Source organism: Alexandromys fortis, unplaced genomic scaffold (assembly GCF_014885135.2).
Source record: "Alexandromys fortis isolate MF-2015 unplaced genomic scaffold, M_Fortis_MF-2015_v1.1 scaffold_52, whole genome shotgun sequence".
In the NCBI taxonomy this organism is placed as follows: Eukaryota; Metazoa; Chordata; class Mammalia; order Rodentia; family Cricetidae; genus Alexandromys; species Alexandromys fortis.
In genome coordinates, this window is record NW_026067929.1 from 2,525,182 (window position 1) to 2,547,701 (window position 22,520).

Below are 22,520 nucleotides of genomic sequence, written 5' to 3' on the forward strand. Positions count from 1 at the left end.
AATCAAGATAATCTCACTGTGTTTTCAGTCACAATAGAACACCTCAAGATGTACAGCTTGTTCAAGGTTGACTCCTCCAGAAGTCACCAAATGAAGGGATCTGGTTACAGATCCTCTAGGAGCCACTCTTGGGTTAGTGTAAAAGCCCCTCCAACCTTTAGTATAAACTCATTATCTCAGGGCATCAATTAGATGACTTTATCTTCAGGATGGAGGCCATAACAACTACCATAGGTCCCCAGAGCTTAGCTGATTGTCATACCTGGAATACAGACTCAGCAACCTCTGGTTGTTGAACTTTAGTGGTGGTACTCAGTACTGTTATTTCTTTGTTTCAAAATGTATTTGTGAGCAGTGTATCTGAGTCCCCCAGGAATGTCTGAAGAACCTTATGATTTTAAAATAAAGAGACATTTGAACCTGGAGAAAATCAAAATGAAACCTCCAGTTTTTGAAACATAGGTAGACAAATCACTCTAAGTCCCTACAGTATTGAGCAAGCAACCTTGGTACTACCAGCCTTCTGCACGGAGGAGATTAAAGTTCATAACCCTCTGAGTTCTATGAAATAAAATTTCAATGTTTAGAGACTGAACTTCTGAAACAGAGAAAGCAATATTTTCCTCCCTGCTGTGGTGGAATGAAGGTCAACAGAACTCTCCAGATAACATCCTTCAGATAACTAATGTCTTAGCAGAACTGATCCCTGGAGCATGGTTCAGAGCTAGAGCCATTGTCCCTGAAAGCATGAAAACTGGTAATTGACAGAGAAATGCTATTGTTTCCCATGTCTAGTGTTACCTTCCCAAGCTAGTTAGTTTGTTTGGATGCTCAAGGGACACCAGGCCATATAGATGGATTTTAGTGAGGCTGTCATGACGACACTGGCTCTCAGGACCCATACAGACCACAATGTCCCCACTGTGCCCAGGCCACCAGTGTTCTAGGGATAGGATACTCAGTCGTCCTTTGGCATCAACGGGGGACAAGTCCAAATTCAGTTGCTAAATTAAGTTGCCTTTTTATAAAACAATTCATATTTATCTAAACAGCACAGGTTTAGTTATCTAAAAGCCCACACATGAGGTGAGTCACACTGCCTCCCAGAATGTGATAAATGGGTCCTTTGAGGTACAAGAAACAAAACAACATTAAAAAAAATCCTTTCGCTTCAGGCTTCAAAATTGAGTACAGATAGGTTTTTTGTTTAATTGTATGAACATAAAAGCAATGAATTAAGAGATATGGAATATTAATGCTCTGCTTGAGCTAACAGGAGATAAAGACATTAATTAATTATACATTTTTTTTAAACTGTGAGAATGGCCTTCACTTGATTTTGAACCTAGCAGGAAATGATGTCTAGTTTGCACCATAAACAATGGTGGTCCTGTGATCTGGCTGCTGTCATGGTCTTCAGAGAAGAGGGCTGGAGAAATTTGGGTCCCAACACAGCACCCATTTCTTCTGCTCTGATCTAGTTCAGCAATTGATAGATCCACTGGGTGATAGCACTTTGACAATCATTAAACCACAGATGCCCAGTTGTATGCCTACACCTTTGCTTGACACCATGGAGGTCATGGTGATCCTTTGTCAACAATAGAAGGTTCCAGAGAAAGAGACCAGAGATGTGAAGAACACAAGACTCACTCTTCATGGTGATCCTTTGTCAACAATAGAAGGTTCCAGAGAAAGAGACCAGAGATGGGAAGAAGACAAGATTCACTCTTCTCTGTCACCTTCAGCCCTGTCATGTTCAAGCCAGCATAGCATGTTAGGACTGGAGTCTTCCCATAGAAAGAGCACGTCATACCACAGCGTTAGTTTCCTTACAATGGTTGGGTGTAGCATGCCCTTTGCAGAGACCCCAGCACTGTGGAGGTGTAGACTCTGGTTCACTAATGGCCCCTCTGTGTGCCTAGACCCCCTCATCTGGAGCCACAGCTGTAGTCTTGTGAGGCATTTTCCCCAAGCTTCCTGGTATGTGAATACAATGTACTGTATTATTCAGACATAAGGAAGAAAAAAATTCCTATTTTCAGGAAATAGATGAAAATTGAGATTATCACCTTAAGTGAAATAAAGCCAGAGACTAAAAGTAAAAAACCACATACTTCCTCCCTCACGTGATCTTAATATAAAAGACACAATGATAAAAGTGTAGGGATGTGGAAAAGAGATGCAGAAGGGGGTAGAGGAAGTGAGGTGAGTTCTCAGGGTGCAGGGTGCGCCTGGAGGACAATGTCCTAATGGAACATCACTTTGTAGAGCCAACACACAGTACAACCAATGCATAGCGCCTTATGAACACAGTGGGCTGTCATGCAGCCTATGGGCAGAAGGAGCTCTGCTAACTGCAGTGAGACAGGGGGATGGGACAGTGCCATGCTAGGCTCCCATGCTGTAATAGTTCCAGCCTGTATCTGTGTTCCCCTCAATTCTGGGGGCAGATGGCTGCTTTCTTTTAGGAAACCTTGGTGCTCTCTTTTTATTTTTTCTATATATCTAGATAATTCTGTATTTTGATCTTCTATGATGTTATCTCATATAGTTTCTTGCCCTTGAGTGATATGGGAACCATAATACTGATTCTGAGTCAAATTCAGTTATCATTATTTTTTTATTTTTATTTTATTTTATTTTGAAACAGGGTTTCTCTGTAGCTTTGGAGCCTATTCTGGAACTAACTCTTGTAGACCAGGCTGGCTCAAACTCACAGAGATCCGCCTGCCTCTGCCTCCAGTATGCTAGAATTAAAGGCGTGCGCCACCACCCAGCCAGTTATCATAAATTTTATGGATAATGAAAATGTAACTTAAAAAAACTGCCCCAAGCTCTATTGTGTATTCACTGCAAAAGAACCCAAGTGTGGCTCAAAGCTATTGGAGAAAGTCTACCACAGAAAATTCAGGTCATTGAGCGACAGAAACTCTAACTTCAACAGAAAAGGAATGTGCTGGATCATTAAGCAAGTGGCCAAGCAAAAGCTGGGCCCTTGAGCTGTAGGGGATGAGCTGGGGCCGGAGCCCATGGTCAGGGCATGAAAATAGTCACTGGTAGAAAAGCTGATGCTTCAAAGAATCTGACCCCGTTTTTATTTCCACCAATCTAAGGCACATGAACCCACTGGGAGCAGGGATAAAAGGTGCCTTCAAGATGGCTGGACCAAGGGGTTCTGCATCTATTACTGTATCTTCATCTTGTCTTCCCCATGACATTTCTGCTCCATCCTCAGGCAGCGATTCCTGGTGACATCTAGCTTGCTACTAGCATTCTCAGCTTATCCCTTTATTATCAGCAACCCAGCTGGGAGATACTGCGTGTGATGCCAACATCCCAACCCTGACCCTGGGAAACCTACACCAAACCTTCTGCTAATCCCGTGTGGTGGGACGGATCATATTCTGACGGTCTAGGCTCATGCCAACTCACCTGTGTGGAGTGAGGGGCACAGAATCATTTCCACCAAAAATAAATTGTCCAGTTGTGGTGTGGGGTTCCCAGGCATAGCCTGGGTTCTGTGAAGGGATGAGAGGGAAACCAGTGTTGACCTTTAAAGCCAACAGATGCCCCTCATAGCACAAGTTAGAGATACACGAGGAAGGCCATGGAGCCTGTCCTATCCCCCTCAGGACCGAGAGAGAGACGTGGGAATTCAGTGTCTAGCTGCTGTGTCTTTGGACACACCTCATGCTCCCGTTCATGACAGATGGTGAATAACTAGAATCAGCCATTTCAGCTTGGTTGATGGCCCTGAGAGGCCTGTTCTCTTCTGAGAGAAGGTGGATCTGGGGGAAGAGGGAGGTGGGGGAGGGGAGGGAAGAAAAATTGTAGTAGGGATGTAATATATGTGGGAAGAATAAAAAATACATAAAAAATAAAAGAATAAATCTTTAAAAATCAAAGCTAAAAGATTTTGGGCAGTAAACTGGACTCTGATAATTAAAACTGACCCAAATGAAAAGATGAAATAGACCTGAAGGTGCCAGTGAGGTCACCGCTCCCATCTTCTTACTGATGGATGCTTTCCTAACTCCGTTCAATAAGTCTTGTTAGGGAAGAGTGGAAAGAGCTGGAAATGCCCCCCCCCATTTCTGCAGGCTTGGCAACACCCACAAGTGTGCCTCATTAGGAAGTCTCAGAACCTGCTTGGCAACACCCACAAGTGTGCCTCATTAGGAAGTCTCAGAACCCTTTGAGTTCCCTACGGGGATTCACGATTGGTTTCCAGAGAAAAGAAGGGGAAAAAAAGGAATAAGCAACTGAGAATGCAAATTTGCAGCCCTTAAACCTAGCTCTGGATATGTAACAAAACCACCTGAAGAGTCTTTGGTAGAATGTGGAGTCCGTGCCCTGACTCCAGCTATTGTGGAGAACAATTGCCATTGTCTTCCAAGGTCAGAGATTGTACTTTATGTAGGGTATTTGTTACTTTTCTCACTACTGTGACAAAGTCCTTTATGAGAGTAACTATTTGTCATCTACCTCTCCATCTATCATCTATCTATCTATCTATCTATCTATCTATCTATCTATCTATCATCTATCCATCCATCTATCCATCCATGTATCTATCTATCTATCCATCCATGTATCTATCTATCCATCCATCTATTATCTATCTATCTATCTATCTATCTATCTATCTATCTATCTATCTATCATCTATCCATCCATCCATCTATCCATCCATGTATCTATCTATCTATCTATCCATCTATGTATGTATGTATCTATCAATCTATCTGTCAATCTATCATCTATTATCTATTATTTATCTATCTGTCATCTATCTCTATCTATCTATCTATCTATCTATCTATCTATCTATCTATCTATCTATCTATCTATCATCTATTCATCTATTATCTAGCTATATATCTATTGGTCTTTTTCATATAAATTCCATTTCCCTCCCTCATCTCCTCCCGCTTCCCTCGCCTTCCCCTCACACTCCACATCCGCTCCTCAGAGAGGTTAAGGCTTCCCCTGGGAAGTCAACTAAGTCTGTCCCATCACCTCGTGAGGCAGGACCAAGCCCCCTACCCCCACCCCTGTGTCTAGGTTGAGCTAGAAATGTACATTTTTACCATTTAGAAGGAAAAGTCCACTTTCTAGCCTGAAAAGACCCAGAATATTTCTCTGCTATGGCCGTGAGTTTCTGTAGCCTGAAATATAGGTATATTTGATATAGACGGATGCGCACAGACAAACAGAAAACAAGAGAGAAAAGAAAATGATGCTGTGAAAATTGAGTGATGAAGCAGGCATTAAGCAATGAAATGAGCATGAGCGAGTGGGGATGGACGCTTCTTAAAATGTCAAATGTCTGGAACAGACACTCATGGCTGTTACAGAAAACACAGGAAAAAAAAACCCAGAAAACAATAAATCCCAAATAGCAGGAATTAATCGCTCATGAAATTTTTATTTTAATGATTTACTGATTCCATTCTGCTTTCTTTAGAACAGTTCCACATTCGGTTTTAATATGGAGTAGGGAGAATACTCTTCATTAATCTTGTATTGTCTTCTTAATTATTTATCTTGATGTATTTTTCAGAAAAATTCGAAGCCCATTCTACAGTGTCATAAAACATACCGTTGAGATTTTGAGTGGGTCTGAAGACATATATCAGTAACTTCACAGCCATCCTTTGTCTACCGCCAGCCTTCATACTTCACTATTTTTAGTTTTCCTTTCCCCTACAGATTTTCCACATCACTTGCTAAGTTAGTTTTGGAGACTTTTGTTATTGAGGAATGTTCTCACTTTGCTCTCAGGATGGAGCTGTTAACCACTAACAGTGTCTCAGGAGATGTCAGGGGAGTTCCCCCGACGATCACTCCCTCCTGAAAGCGGCTTGAACTAAGCATCTGTTTATGTAATTCCCTGAATATTTGCCTAAGATGAATGTTGCCTTGCTGATGATTGACGCCATGCTCCATGCTTTGGTTTGCATCTGCACTTCATATAACATGGGCAACTGCATTTGCATAGCTTCAGTGTCCTCTCCTCACTTGCATTTCGTGGAGACCCATGGTCCACAGCTTTCTTGGCTCCTCAAATTAATTTTCTTGGCATTTTTTGTGTGCATGTTGAATTTACTACTCAGTGTATTACAATCGCCCTTACTTCCTTTGTTGCCAAGAGCATGCGTGCTTTTGGCATGTCGTCATTTTAAAAGCTTGTTTCTGAAGAGCGTATCCTGACGTGGACGAAAGCGAACGACACTGGCTGTGGGTCTCTTTTGCCCTTTTCCAGTGCGAGAGTAGATAGTTTAACACTGGAAAGGATAAGCCATAACAAATGCAGCGCACCTCTGGGAGGGGTTTGTTATAAACATATCTTTAGCTCTTTTCAGCTCCGATCCAGGTCCTTGCTTTTCTGCCACTGTGCTGGCACCAACCTTGCCGTTGCTGCCTTCGTGGGTGTGAGGTTTATGCAGGTGAGCATGGCGCGGAGGTAGTCAGCCTTGTCAGTGTCTTCCCACAGCTACTTCCAAAGAATGAAATCCCTGACAGAGATTCCCTCAAAACTAACAAAACAAATCACAAGGATTTTGCAAAAGCATTGACTTTATTTTTAGTGAATAATCCAAGACCTCTCGTGTCCCGAAGCACCACGAGCCATTAAACTGTAAAGCCAGAGAATTGGAGAATCAACTGTGGTGGGCATTGCTGTGTGTGTTCCAGAATGTGGAGGTCTGATCTGAGGCCAATACTTGAGAAACATGTCTGGCCACAGAGCTGGATGGAGCGGTGGGGCCTGGGACCTGGGGCTGGACTAGGGATTAGACTCAACCATGGTGTAGCCTGGGATAGCTGCAAACCTCCGCCCTCATATATGGGGCCGTAGTGAGAGACTGGGCTTTGCGGGAAGCTTGACACCTACGCTGACATTGCCTTCTCCCTCAGGAATCGGAGAGAGATGCATGCTGGGATGCTGACTACTCTTCCTTTTGCTTCAGTCCAGGACCCAGCCCATGAAATGGTTCAGTCTGTATTAGCGTGGATCTTCCCATCTCAATTAGCACAGTGTAGGAACTCCCTCCCCGACGGTTCCAGTTCCCAGAGGTTTGTGCCCTAGCGCCCTCTAGACCCTATGCTGACAGTATTAGCTAGCCATCACAGACAGAATTGTGTCAGGGTTTGGGCTCCTCTCCTGAAATTCCTAGATGTTCGTTTTGACTTGCTTTCAGAATCCCCATGCGTTAGCCAGGTGGCCATGGTGGGATTCCACAGTGACCGTCCTCAGTGCTTGGGTAATGTGTGCTCTTCAGCCCTGGCTGTTCTGTGAGACCCTCATGCTCTGTTACCAGGTTAATGTTCCTCTTTGTTTGACCTAACTGTCGCAGTTTTAAACGATGAAAGCAGGAGATAATTTTACAGATGGTTGGATGGCGAATAGTTCCATTTTGGTGTTTTCTTAACATTCATCCTTGTTCTCTTTTGTGTAAAATATTTCATAAGGCAGAGACCTGGCTGGGAGCCCGAGGCAAGCCTCAGGGCGGGAGGGGAGGAGTGGGGAGGACAGTGCAGATGGGCAGAGCTGGCCTGGAGGCTGAGCCATGGCCCTTGGCATAGAACTTCTTGTGACTTTAGATTTCCACCCTCTCCTGTGAGTCAGGGTTGCTTATACTTATGGAAAAAGAGGCTGACATTCGCAAGGAAAATCATATTATATTGTTAGTTTGTCGGTTCATCCACAAACCTTCTGATACCAAGATGAAATCGCTCATCAGAACCAGAGTAATTGTGCCGAGGAAGCCAGGGGAATTTGTGCTCTGCTTGTCTGAGACACAGTGTCTCAAGGACTTCACAGGTCTCCACCACACCTCATCGTTTCCCTTGCCTCATAGCGGGCACAATCCTGGGAGGACATCTTCAAGACTGTGGCGAGTCGGAGGAGATTCTCCTGAGGGGACAGTTGCTCTACCTCTACCAACAAGCTGAGGCCAACTCCTGCTAACACGCATGCACACATGCTTTTGTTTCTACGCAGTTTGCTTGAACTTCTTTTCTGAGGTGAAAATCTTCCACACTCCACCCTCCGGGTCCCTCTCTGTGCTCACCACGGCTGGGTGTGACCGTGGTTCCTGTTTACTGAGTAGACTTCCTGTATTGGAAGAGTTGATTACCCCTTCTCTTTAAACTGATACCATCTACTCATCTATCCTCCAGCAAGCTCGTACCTGGCAATTACCGTAAGTTAAGGCAGCATCCATTTTTTCTGTTTTCCTTTACTGAGAGTTTTAGCCAGGACTCTTGATAACGGCACCATTCTTGGGCTTTGGCTACTTGCGATAAATACCATCTCTGCTACAGTAAATGCCATCTCTGCTACGTCAGTTTGAGACCATCAGAGGACTGGTTGGAAACGAAGGTCCTGGGTTCTCTCAAATCATGACTTTTCAGAGCAGTACTAACTGTGCTGTGGCAAATGTGGAATTAATGGATTAAACAGGAAACTCACATGTATTTATCTTCAGGCTGTTCATTCTTGATTAATAGTTACAGACACGCTCTGTCAAAAGACGCAATTTTCTGAGTGTCAGCCTTATCTTAACAACCAGTGACTTTATGGTTATGATCTTCATTTTGTTTAGAGCACAATATTTATACAGTTGATGAAGCCAAGGCTCACACAGGGTAGGTGGCTCACCCAAGATGGTGGAGCTCACGCCTGTTAGGCCTGACATCGGAGTGAAATCTTCAGCGACGCCTCTGAATTTTGGCTCTGCTGATGGACCAGGGAATTCTGGAATGCAGGTGATGCCATGTTTCGAAAGTTTTAAAATGTGTTTTACTCAACTTGAGACACATTTTACAAAAAGCAAACCCTGGGGGAAATCAATGAAAAGCATTCCATTGATTTTCAGGGTGGATGAAAGGGCTGTGGTTACTGAGCCAGCATGTAGATGCAGAGTCTGGTGAGCGTCCCTCCTCCCTCCACAGCCTTCCATGGATGCTCCAATAGACTTCTGAACCAAGCTATGAAGCCCTCTGGTTCTGCTCAAATGAACCCCTGAGAATTTTCAAAAGTGGGTTCACAGACATGAAAGGATATCGTTCCTGTTCGACATAGGCTAATGAACAGCCATCCCAGAAATGACAATAATCACTCTTGTGTTTGTTCTAAATCAATATTTGTTCAAGGCTGCTCTGAGTTAAGCAGATTCCCTAGTCAGACTCTGCTTTCTGAGGCAGTGTGTATAACACATCCCCCTGGGGTCTCCTTTGCTGTCTTCTGTCATCCTGAGGGCTGCCCCGGTGGCCACTGCAGTGCCCAGCTCCTAAACTAACACGCTGCACATCCTATTGAGACTCCTGAGTCATCCACAGGTCTTACCTTAGAGTCAGCCTTGACTCTTCTGATCTGCCTGCCATACCAAGCAGTTACACAGTACCTAGCAGGCCTGGCTACTGTCCATGATATTCTTGGGAACTTCCAGGAAACCTAACGGGTTGTGGTTTTCCTGATCTCATGGATTGACTTCCTTCTACAAAGCAAAGCCTTAATATGGAAAGCGCAATGCCATGTGGGTGGTTTACCTATCCTCCGTGCCTTCGTTCTGCCCACAGTTTGTAGTTTCTCCCAACCTTTGTGATTCCTAACCCTTGTCTTCTAGAGGCAGCATGCTCCTTTCTCTGGGTGAGCATCTCTGCAGTTTTAGGTCACCTGTTCCTTTTGTTTAGTTAGTTGCTTAGTTCCTGTTGTTCATATTTCTCTCTCTTTCTCTGCCCCCCCCCATTTGTAATTGTTATAAAGTGCTGGAGGCTTTTCCCCAAAGTCTTGTGAAAGTTGCTGCACATTCTGTGTGGAAGGCTGTGCTGCTGTGCTTTAAGGGACTGCACTGTTTGCTCCGAGAATCCATGCCTGTGTCTCTCACTCTTGCAGCCTTCCTAGGACGCGTTAGCTTGCCTGACCCTAAGGTGGTGGTGTTGCTCTGGCATCTGGGTGTGGTCAAGGCCCAGGATACAGGTTTGCAGTTTGTGGATCTGTGCGTTCCAGCACTGTAGCCCTCAGCTGCAGTGCAGCTCAAGTGATTAAAATGGACCGAGATGCAAATCGGTTTCTCAGCTGCATCAGCAGCGTCTCAAGCCTCCGCAGGTCGCAGTGGTCTCTAGGATAGTGTGCCAAGTTACAGCCGCCCGTCCATTGCCTCAGAAGCTCCATCAGAAAGCACTAGTCTAGACTCTTGTGTCATTTTCAGGAAGGCAGCGTGGCATTGGCTGAGACTAGAGCCTTGTGAGTCAAATATGCCTTGTCCATGCTCTCCAGAAAGAAAGACAACGGCAGCCATGCTGAGGGGAGGGTGCAAGTGAGTCTCTGCTCCTCCACGGGACTCCTGGTGTCCCCAGTCTGTGTATTACTTTCCCCAGGGGGTGAAGGGGGCTCCTTGGTAGTGCCTTACCTTCACCATATCTTGCTTAGATTGCCCATTCAGTGCCGTTAGAACTCAGGTGCTTTCGAGGCCCACCACCCTGATTAGCTGCGCTTTCTACCTTCGCTCTGCTTTGCCTTTCTTTCAGCTGTTTGGGGAGTGGACCATAAGGACTGGTCTGTCCTGTTCTGGACATTTATCGAGCTGCCTGCTCAGCCAATTAGCATTTATTCAGCAACTGTATGTTTCAGGCCCATATGTCGTAAAATAACCAAAGTAGCGCTGAAAGCACATGAAATTGTCTTAGTCCAGGAGCAGAAAGTTTCCTTACAATGATCTATTTACTTACACGTTTGCACAATTCTCTGCACTCCCTTTAGACACGGAGTAAACATCGCTAAAGCAGGGCGTGAACATGAAGTGTGGACGAGCCTCTCTGAAATGACTCAGACCTCACAGAGGCGTTTGTTTCTTCTAGGACTTCCATGTCTGTCCTCAGTCACCTGCATCTTACTTCTGCACTCAGCACCGTCTCGTGGGGAGTTCTCCTAGGCATCCATATTCTTCCCACCCCCCCCCTCCACCTTTCCTTCCTTCCTCTTCTTGCTCCCACTCGGCCTGGCTTCTGGAAGGTGGGAAGTTACATAGTCTTGTGTTTGGCATCTACAGGGGAATATTGGCTACAGAGAATTTACTCTGCCTTTGGCCTCTACAGGGGAATATTTGCTGCAGGGAATTTACTCTGCCACTGTCCACCCCTCTCACCTGCATCTCCAGATGGAAACACTGAAAGTCAGAGGGAAACAGGGAATCTTATCCGGGGGCTCCCTGCTCCAGGACCCCACCCATCAACCCTCCAGTCTCTTTCTTGCCCACACTTCCCTCTGTCTGTTTCCTTGAGGAGAATGCTGTGCCTTGCATCCCTCTCAGCCTCATTCCCTAGCCTGCAAGCTCACCCCTGCCTCCCTCCATGCACTGAGACTCCACCCTTCCCTGTGAGTTTTTACCATGGTTTTAGATCCTAGATCTCTCTGTAACTCCTTTCTTCTCTTTCTTCCACCTCTGCTTCTGTCTCTAACACTATCTCCTTCCCGTGATCCTTCCCCAGGAGCAGCTAATGCTGCACCAGTGACCTTCCAATTGACCTCCATCCTTAGCTCTGGTCCACCCCGGGGACCTTTTCAAAGGCCCCTGTGCTGCTGACACCTTCCTGATCTTTTCCAGGTAAAAGTTTGTTACTTTCGACTCTCCTGCCTCCTTGTTTCCTGCCATCAAGTCTTGTTACTGCCTTCTGCCTTTCTCTGCCTTTCCTTCCTTTTCAGCACAGGTCACAGTGACTCCACCTCCCACAACATGTGTCAATGATCCTCTTACATTGATGCTTTATGAAGACATTATCTAAGCCTAAAATGTTTAGCAATTCCATCTTGTCCATATACGGAGCAATGTCCTGTAATGTAGTGCTTCAGGCTCTCCACAGCTCACCCCAGCCTCACTCTGAGCCCCCATCCTTCCATGACTGTAATATCCCGTGTACCACCCTCTAACGATGCCTTGGGTTTTCCTAAGCCTCTGAACTGTTGATTCTCTTTTCCCAGTCTAATATGATTTTCCTCTCACAAAAAATTTTCTATTTTCACTGACTTCTATGCCGAGGATCCTTCCCAGCTTCTGAAGCCCTCCGTGGTCCTTCCTCCCTCATCTCAGGACCCAGATTCCCTTCCTTCCCATGTCATGGGATAGTTTTTCATTTCTTCTCTATTTTCCTTTTCAGCATGAACTATTTGGTTCTAAAATTCTTTCTGCCAAGGAAACTGGGACTAGATTTTTAAATCCTTAGACTCGGAGTGAAGATTTATGTTTCTGTGCTTGTCCTCGGGCAAATCAGATATACGAGCCAGCGAGAATTTACTGACAGTTTTGAGTGGAACCAAACAAATCAAATGTACCAGACAGTAAAACAACCAATAAATTTTCACTTTATCTAAAATATAGTTCTAAAATCACTAATAGGATCAGGTGGAGAAGGTTTAATACTGCTAGTTCTAAATTTGATTTATTCCTTAAGACACACATCTCTTTGGAATATGAACAAACGTATGAATAACATCAAGGGCAGATTGTGTTAAGATGAACAAAGTGAGCAAGACTCTTGTAGGTCGGCTTCATTCCGTAAACTCATTTCCACATAATTTTGTTTTCCTCAAGAAACTAGCAATTGAATTAAAAAAATTCTGGTGTGGGAGGTCCTTCTGCCTATGTGGGTTTTTTTTTTTGTTAATTAATAAAGAAACTGCTTTGGGCCTATAGCACAGCTGTAGGGGAACAGAGTTGGGTGGGGAAATCTAAGTTGAATGCTGGGAGAAAGGAGGTAGAGTCAGGGAGAAGTCATGTAGCCCTGCTGGAGCCAAATAGAACTTTACCTGTTAAGCCACTGACTGCCATGTGGTAATACACAGATTACTAGAAATGCTTTAAATTAAGATGTAAGAGTTATTCAATTAGAAGCTAGAGCTAATGGGCCAAGTCACCTCTTTATATAATACAGTTTCTGTGTGATTATTTCAGGAGTCTGAGCAGCCGAAAAACAAAGAAGCAGCCTGCTGCTACAAAATTCCTTTACTAGTTCTGAACAAATGTAGTTAAGTGGCCAAAGTCCTATTTCCTTTATTCTGCACAAAGCTCTTTCCTCTTCATGATGCCAACGGAAGAGGTGACTGGACTCTGTCACCAAGTTCTGTTTCTTCCTTGCAGTTCTCACTTGATTGGGCTTGAAGTGGTGTTCACATGACCATTGTAAGAATTTCCATTGCATGATGGGTAGGAATACTGACTTCTTTCCGGGTAAGCCGTCACCTTGAGCTGCCTGTCCTCCTTGGCAAAAGTTTCACCTTGGCTGCTGTCAATCAACCAGCAACTCCCGTGTGTTAGATAGTGCAGGACATTCTACTCAACATCACAAGAGACTTCTCTCTGGAGACTTAAGTATGAAAGAGGAAAAAATTCCAACCAGAATAGTGCAGAAATATTTTTATTTTTAAAAACCCATTCTTTCCTTGCCTACAACCAGCTGACTTGCATTGTGGCCAGATTTTAGTTTGGCTCAGGTGCTGCTCCCACTACAGAAATCTAGAGGTGGGAAAGTACAGAAGACCCAGCCTAACACAGGGACTTTCATCTGAAAGCCAGAGACACTGCCAGCAGAAAGCAGACACATTTTATCTTCTCTTGTTGGATATCTTATGATGTTATGATGCCAGGGGTCACATTACTAAAGCCCCAGTTGAGAACCACTTTTAGCACAATGAAGCCCACCAAGCTTAGCCTTGTTCTACATTTTTGTTTATCTGCTTCAGCTATGTCTAGCTGACTGGCTCATCAACATGATGATGTGTTTCATGGAGACGTTTTCTTTTGTACAGGATCATGTACTTTGCCCATATTTACCCGGTCCTTTCTGCCCCTTCCCCCTTTCCCCTTTCCTTTACCTTTCCCTCCACCTCCCTGCTCTTCTCCTATCTCTCCTCTTCCCCCCTCCCCTAGTCCTCCTTATGACTCAAGTCTTGGTTCTACTTTCTTTTCTCATATGTAAGGGATTTTATCTATGTACATACTTACTTTCCCGAGTTTCTGCAAAGCAGTGCATACTTACTCTGATGGAATTCATTAGGCCCTTTTCTTAAGAAACAATTCCTCTAAAATTTAGCTTTTATTCAGGAGGTGTAATCCATGATAATAATCAAACCCATACTGTGCAAACCTGTTTCTGTTACCCAGCTCTGAACTTTTCCCTGCTGTGATTAATATCTCTAGCATAGTCTAAAAGTGCTGTTCAAAAATGAATATTTACATTTTGTGTATCTATTCCTAGACACGTTTTTACTTTCATGACAGTGTGTTTGTGAAGAGAGTTAAAAGAATCCCACCAAAAGGGTTCTACAGATTCAACGCAATCCACACCAACATTCCAACTGAAATCTTCACAGAAACTGAAAAGAAAACCTTAAACTTCGTATGGAAACACACACACACACACACACACACACACAAAACAGGGTAGTTAAGTTGTTCTGAACTTGGGGTATCACCATCCCATATTTCAAGTTGTACTATAGTAATATAACACTTCATGATACTGACATAATAAAAAAGGACACATTGATCAAGGAAATTGAATTGGAGACCAAGACATAAGCTCACAAATCCATGAACACCCAAGTGTTTCCAAAGAAGTCAAAAACTGAGCAATGGATTAAAGACAACATCTTCAACAAATGATTCTGGTCAAACTGGATGGCTGTATGTAGAAGAATAAAAATAGACATATCTACCACCCTGCCTACCACTCAACTCCAGATGCCCAAAATCTGATAAAAAAAGAAAGTATGAAGCAAACTTGAACTCGTTGGCACAGGAAAGACTTTCTGAAAAGAATCCTGATGGTGCAGGCTCTAAGGGCAAAAATTAATAAATGGGACTTTAAGAAGCCAAAGAGCTTTTATTCAACAAAGGACACCATTATTTGAGCAAACAGGCAGCCTATGTAATTAGAAAAACTCTTTACCAATATGAATGACAGAAGTTATGTATATCAGCAATATACAAAGGGCTCAAAAAGCCCAACTTCAAGAAAACAAACAACAAACACAAAGGATAGAACTAGATCCAGTTCCCAGAAGACAAAACACAAATGTCCAAGGAACACGAAAAGAAATCCTTAGCCACCAGGAAAATGTAAATTAAAGCTACTTTGAAATTTCAATTTCCCTAGTCAGAATGGTCAAGATCAATAAAATGAACGAGTTTCCTCAGGAACCTGGGAACTGATTTACCCTAAGATCCAGCTATACCACGTTTGGGCATATACCCGAAGCACTCTACATCTGTGGAGACATTTGTTTATCTGTGTTCATTTATGTTCTGTTCATAGTTATCAGAAACTAGAAACAGCTAGGATGCTCATCAACCAATGAATGGATAATGAGAACATGGTACATTTATTCAATGGGATACCATTCAACTGCCAGATAAATGGATGGGGTTAGAAACAATCATCCTGAGTTAGATAACCCAGACTGAGAAAGATAAACACTACTCTCTTATACATGGATGCTAGCATTTAAGATTGAGATGTGCGTTCCATTTAGAATAGCTACAGGGCAGAGGCAGTATGATGGCCAGTTTTATGTCAACTTGACACAAGCTGGAGCCATTAGAGAGGAGGAAGTCTTAGTTGAGTGTTGCAAGGAGGCTACTTGTTTGTTCCCGGCTGCTTGGCAGCTCAGACCTGAAATAAACACACAGAAACTATATTATTTAAATTACTACTTGGCCCATTAGCTCTAGCTTCTTATTGGCTAACTCTTACATCTTAATTTAACCCATCTCCATTAATCTGTGTATCGCCACATGGCAGTGACTTATTGGCAAAGTTTCTGCATGTCTGTCTCTGGCGGCTGTTCCACGGCTTCTCCCTGCACGCTACCTTCTTCCTCCCAGAATTCAGTTTACTTTTTCTCTGCCTACCTAAGTTCTGCCCAGCTCTGCTATAGACTCAAGCCAGTTTCTTTATTCACCAATGGTATTCACAGCCTACAGAGGGGAATCGCACATCAGTTGAGGAAGCCTTTCGTAAGAGCTGACTGTAGGCCAGCATGTAGGGCATTTTCTTAATTAGTGATGGATTGGGAGGAGTCCTACTCATTCCTGGGCTGACGGTCCTGGGTTCTATACCAAATCAGACGGGTAAGCCAATAAGCAGCACCCCTCCATGGCCTCTGATCAGCTCCTGCCTCCAGGTTCCTGCCCTGGTTGAGCTCCTCTTCTGACTTCGTTTGATGATGCACAGTAATGTGCAAGTGTTAGCTGAACGAACCCTTTCCTCTCCCAGTTGCTATGGTTATGGTGTTTCATCATAGCAATAGTAATCCTAACCAAGCTAGAAGGGACCAAGGGGAGGAGGGAATCTCTCAGGGAGGAGAATGCAGTGTTATAAAGGGAGACAGAGGTTAAAGGGGGTTGTGAGAGGTTGACCGAATTCTCTTTCCTGACAAATGCTGGAAAACAAAGTGGGAAATCAGGAGACCCGAGGCAGCTGAACACTTGAGTGCAATTTACACAAGGCTCGTTTTTATTATTACAGCTCTTTTGATAACAGAGTTATGAGTTTATGGTTCAATAGAGAAGCCTGACTCACAGAAAAGTATGTTCAAGGTTATATAAAGCACAAAAAATGTTATTTTTCTCCAGAAAAATGTCTGAGGTATGGGAACACTATCAACCACAACTATTCTCCAGAAACTGAGGAAGTCACAGGCATTCCTGTGTTCCTTCTCACATTTGTTGGCTTTCCAGACTCTCTTAAGAAATACCAACATCCGACATTTCCATGCCAAGTTGAAAATTCATTGCATCCTCACATAACCTGATTTCAAGCCCACAGGGTGGAGAATGGAGAGGTAGATTAGAGAAGGAAGATGGGGAGAGGTGGCAAGTGCCGATGGACTTTGGAAAGACCTATAAGAACTCAATACTGTAGATACTCCCTAAATATATATAGCTAAGTGGAGCCACCATATGATGGAGGAGACAATAACTCAGCCATACATCTTATGCCACCAAATAAAACCTCAGTAGTAGGAATAGTTTATATATATTTAGCCATCAAATGGGTTCTATAGATGCCCCTCCTGAACACTTTAGACTATTGAGAATGGTATTGGTTGCCCTCTCCAACATGGTAAGATCCTGCTGCTGAAGACAACACATCCTTATGGCATTGAACATGTAGAAGTATAACTGGTAACTGAAACAGGGCCCTCTATGTACCACTGGCTGGCCTGGAACTTATTATATAGACCAGGCTGCCCTAAAACTTGCAAAGACCCATTTGCCTCTGCCTCTTGACTGTTGGAATTAAAGGTGTATGCCACCATTCTTAGCCTGATATTGTTTATGAGTCCAACAATCTGAGATGACAAAGCTCATGGGACTGGTAAAAACCCACTACTATTTTTCTATAAGTGCACATAGAAATGAAACAACTCCTAATGACATAATGCTATACCCGGAGACCAGCATATCACTCAATAGTCAACAGAGAAGTTCCGTTTTCCAGTCGATGGCAATTATCAGCTAGATCCGCAGCCGGGACATGTGGAGTGAGTGGGTGAGGGGCTTTGCAGTGATCAGTCCTAAATGGGGTGTCTTTATCCTACCCCTTTCTTCAAGGCTCAGGGACCTATATGGGCGAAGGGATAGGAAGACTGTGAAGGTCAAAGGTGGTGAACAGTTTTAAGGAAACAGCGTGTTCCAGACACATGAGGGCAGATCCACACATGAACTCACAGAGTCCAATGGTGTGCATTGGATCAGATCAACAGCATGAAGGAAGGGGAGTGAGTGCAGAGTCTGACCCCTAACCGAGAACGTATTTGCACATGATCACTCTGGGACTCATGAACAATATCAGGCTAAGTCAGTTTCCTTCAGTGGGGTGGCACTGGGTACACCAGCTACACTCCAGGGCAGGCCCTGCTCTCAGGAGTAGATGAACGATACAAATCAGACACCATGTGCTTTATTAAATGACATTTTTATTTTTATTTTTAAAGAGAACATGAATGTAGGTAAGTCTGGATGGGGAGGATCTTGGAGGATTTGGAGGATGGGAAAGAATATGATAAAAACATGCTGTGTGAAATTCTCAGAGAGTCCATGAAGGGAATGTGGTATATGGTCCATGACCTAATAAGGAAGGAGGACAGGGCTTTGGGCATTCTATACCCCTCGCAAGTGCCATCTGTTGTCATGGTGAAGGTTTCATGAAGTCTTCTCCCCAGGCTTTGCTACCACACAGAGTTGACCATACTGAGCCACATGGTCAGCTCCAGCCCGGCAACCAGAGGCGAAACTTCGAGAGGAATAGTCATGATCACAGTGTTCAGCTCTCCAGCCCAAGGAAAGCTTGGTTTCCAGATTTCATTCGCTCTAAGAGGATTCCCAGGGCCCATGAAGTGGGTATCTAGAAGAAGCACATGGGAGGGAATTCAGGTAGGACACACATCTCACAGTGTTTCACAGAGCAGTTGAGGTTAAATCCATTCCCTTAGGACACTGAGCAAGATTGGGTTGCCTTTGAAAATGGTTTTGAGAACCTAGAAAGGAGGAACAGTACAGGGTCAGACCACAGTGGAGCAAGAGCTGGAAGGAACCAGACCCGAGACGGGTTGGCCCAGGAGAGATGACCACAGGTCCCTCCAGTTCCATAATAAAGAAAGATTGGAAGCCAGTGTGGTGTGGTGTTTTATGTGTTTCAGGATACTGAGAGTCAACTGTAGGCTTACAATGCAGGTCATGGCTCACCGTGAAGCCTCTCGCGGTCGCCTGCTGAAGGACTTAGGTATACAGCTACCTACATGTGCAGGTTTTCTTTAGGACAGCCTTGCTTCTGATTTCAGAGAACTTGGTCTCCCGTTCCACACTCCTCCTCCTTCCAGTTTACTTGCTCTGAACCCAGAAACTCCATCATCTTTCTGGTGACAGGAACTGAATTCTTGCCCTAGCAAAGTCTGGACCCTAAATACCCGTGTGTGTGCTGGATGGCCCTTTTTCTACCCATGCATGCGCTGGATGGCCCTCTTTCTACTCTCTTCTGGAACTTCTCTGCTGAACTTACTCCTCTGAGGACTTACATAAGCAAATGTTAAATTTCTCTAGGTCCATTTGCATCAGTGTATGAGTGCTGGATCTGCTCTCACTTAAATATCCCTCCGAAACGGAACCGCTCCCCAGCTGCTCCCCATTCCACAGCTCCCTTTAAAGTCCATTTCCTGAAAAGGAGGTCTATTTCTGCCTCCACATTCTCACCTCTATTTCTCTCCTGGGTACAAATCAAGCACCACTTTGACCAGCAATCTCGTTGGCACTGGCTCTAGCGAGGCTACCCGTAACTTTCATCCCCCAGGTCCCATGGTGCAGTCTGTTTCTCAGCAGCATTTGAGAGACTTGATTTCTCCTTGTCTGTGCTGGCTAAATTTGGTGAACTGCACCCGAAGTAGAGCACCAGCTGAGGAATTTCCTCCTCCAGACTGGCCCATGAGTATGTCTGTGGGCGTTTTCTTGGTCGATGATTAATGCGGAAGACCCCAGCCTATTGTGGGTGGTGCCACTCCTGGACAAATAGTCCCGTGTGCTGTGTTGGAAGCAAGCTGAGCAAGCCGTGAGGAGCAAGACAGTAAACAGTATTCTCCTGTGGTCTCTGCTGCAGTTCCTGTCTCAGGGTTTTTGGTTTCCTCTCATGATTAGCCTGTAGGCCAAATAAGCCCTTTCTTCTTCAAGTTTCTATCCAACATGGTCCTTACCACAGTAACAGAAGCCAATGAAGACACTCGCAAACACCCTTTTCCTGTTTTTCTGCCAGATTTTCTCCATCCCCACAGGCCTTTCGTTCTAGTGTTTTTTTTTTTTTCAGCAGATTCTCTAAAGGTCTGCATGGATTGAGAGTTGGTTGACCCTGACCAACTTCACTTCAACTTCACTTCAACTGCAGCTTCACTCAGACGCAGGACCACACATTCCAGTCCAACAGGAAGCTCTTTCAACGTCGATGCCTCGATCTCTTCCTGCGGTCGTGTTTCTGTTCTTCACTTGTTTAATTTCAGACACTAAAACAGAACCCTACAAATACAAGACGCCCATTCTGCTTGTTGTTGTGTTTTCAGAGCTAAAACAATGACTCGTTCACAAGATGAGTTCAATAATATGTGTTGAATAACAGAATGAAGGCATAAATAAATGAATAAATCTTGAGCAATTTGGGTCCTCCTGATCTCTTCGTTCAGAGTCATATAACTGGAGTGGACACAGGAGGCAAGTAGAAATACTTAAAGTTTGTTTATGTGTCTAGTTGCTGTTGTTGAAACACCGCAATACAAATATAAATATAAAATAATTGCAGACAAACTTGATATGGACTCACAAGGCACATTTTAAGATATCAGTGAATACCTTTGTTCCAGTAATTCCTGCTATGCCATGAACCGCACCTCCTCCTTTATTTCTCAAGCCCTCTACCCATGTGACTGGATTTGGAGGTAGGGCCTTTTCAGATGTCATTGAGGTTAAATGAGATCATAAAGCCAGGGCCCTGTGCCGACGAGTCTCAGAGAACTGTCCCTCTGCTCACTCTGTGTGGACCTAATGACAAAGTGACCATCCACAGGTCAGACCGAGCCTTCTCACCAGAGCCTCACCTTGCTGGCTTCCCAATCTCCTGCTTTCAGCCTGCATACTGTGAGGTGTTAACCGGTCTCTAAGCCGCTTGTCTGTGATATCCCTTAGGGCAGCTGGAGCAGGCAGTTACAGTTCCCTGCGCTTCCCTCTTTCTTCCTGACTTACCGGTTTCTTTGTTTCTCAGGAGTGGTGAAGACTCTTCCCAGAGTGAACCCCAGAAATGCAAACCCATCTCCATCACTCTTGTTAATCATCTGCCTCAACTGATCTTTTGTTAGTGTTAACATTGTTAATGTGGCAGACATGAATCTTTTCTGCTAAAGTTCTCCCAGTGAGTTCTAACAATTTGAGTTGTCTGCATGCCAGCTCCACACTGATGGTCCTCGCCTCCTCCACAGCTGAGGAGAGTCTGCAGAAGCCCTGCCTTTCCTCGACTGATCACCACACGTCTTACGTTCAGTTAACACCACATTTAATGGACTCTTCAAGGCTGGTTGAGTATTTATGAAGCAAACTGTTTGAGTCTCAGTTACAGCCATGCACCTCACAGCTCTGTTTAAGCTGGTCCTTTGCCATGGCCTCCATAGCCGCACTCCCCGAGGACGAGAGCAGGAGCTAAAGGAATGTGTTAGCGTGTCAAACTGTAGGCCTGATTTTGTCTTCTTGGTTGATGCTTAGGTCTGCTATGTGTCACAGGTGACTAGCTAATAAAAGGCTGATAAGGGGCACATATGCCTCTTAACATACTAAGTAGTATCCAGGTCCCAAATCACTCTCTCTCTCTCTCTCTCTCTCTCTCTCTCTCTCTCTCTCTCTCTCTCTCTCTCTCTCTCTGTTTTAAACAGACATATAATAAAGAAATAGACATCTAAGATTAAAAAAAAGATTTTTTTTCTGGCCCATGTCACAATCTCCATAGGTTAAGGGCCTGTCTATAGGCCACTTCTGGACAGGATGGTGCACGGCTAGAAATTTTCTGGGCCTTGAAGCTCTCCGTCACCCCTGGATCCTGAGTGAGAATGGCCCTGCAGGCAAAGCTTTGGAGCCTAGCTTGTAAGTGCCCCTGCAGCAAGTCTGATATGCAGCAAGATCTGAACATTTGCACTTGTGTTGGTTTGTTTTCTCAACTCTATCCAAGCTCAAGTCATCTGAGATGAGAGAGCGTCAGCTGAGAAAAACGCCTCCATCTGATTGGCTAGCGGGCAAGGCTGCGTGGCATTTGATTGATGAAAGATTGTTGCAGGAAGGCCCGGCCTTCTGTGGGGAGTACCAGCCTCAGCAGGTGCTCCTGGGTGGCATAAGAAAGCAGGCTGAGCAAGCTGTAGAGACCACACATGTGCCCAGCCTTCCTCCGTGACATCTGCCCCAGTTTCCTGCTTGGACTTCCTTGCATGATGGACTGTCTGCTTTAAGAGGAAATAAATCCTTTCTTCCACGAGTTGCTTGTGCTCGTGATGTTTATCACAGCAACAGAAGGCAACCAGGACGGCATTTTTACTAAACTACCGTTAGCTGGTTGTTTCTTGCCCCTTCCCTTCCCTTCCTCCCACTCTCCTTCCTCCCCTTTCCCTCCTCTCCAGTCCTTCACTTCCCCATCTCCTCCTCTCTGTCTCCCTTCGGTCACACTGTCCTGTGATGGTTGAACGTCAGTGTCAGCTTGACTGTGCTATCACACCCATTTTCAGTCAGATATTAATTTGCACATAGGCAGGAAGGTTTTTTATAAATGTAGGCAACACAATTATTGGAGATTCGAGTGCCAGCTTCAGCGTTCCCTTCAGGGTTCGGAAGAAGACCTACAGCAAACACAGGACTTAGATCTGAGGGCGGAATGAACTCTGCACTCTGTACTTTTCTGTATCAGTTTCTCTATTCTTCTCCTGCTGCTCCTCTCTT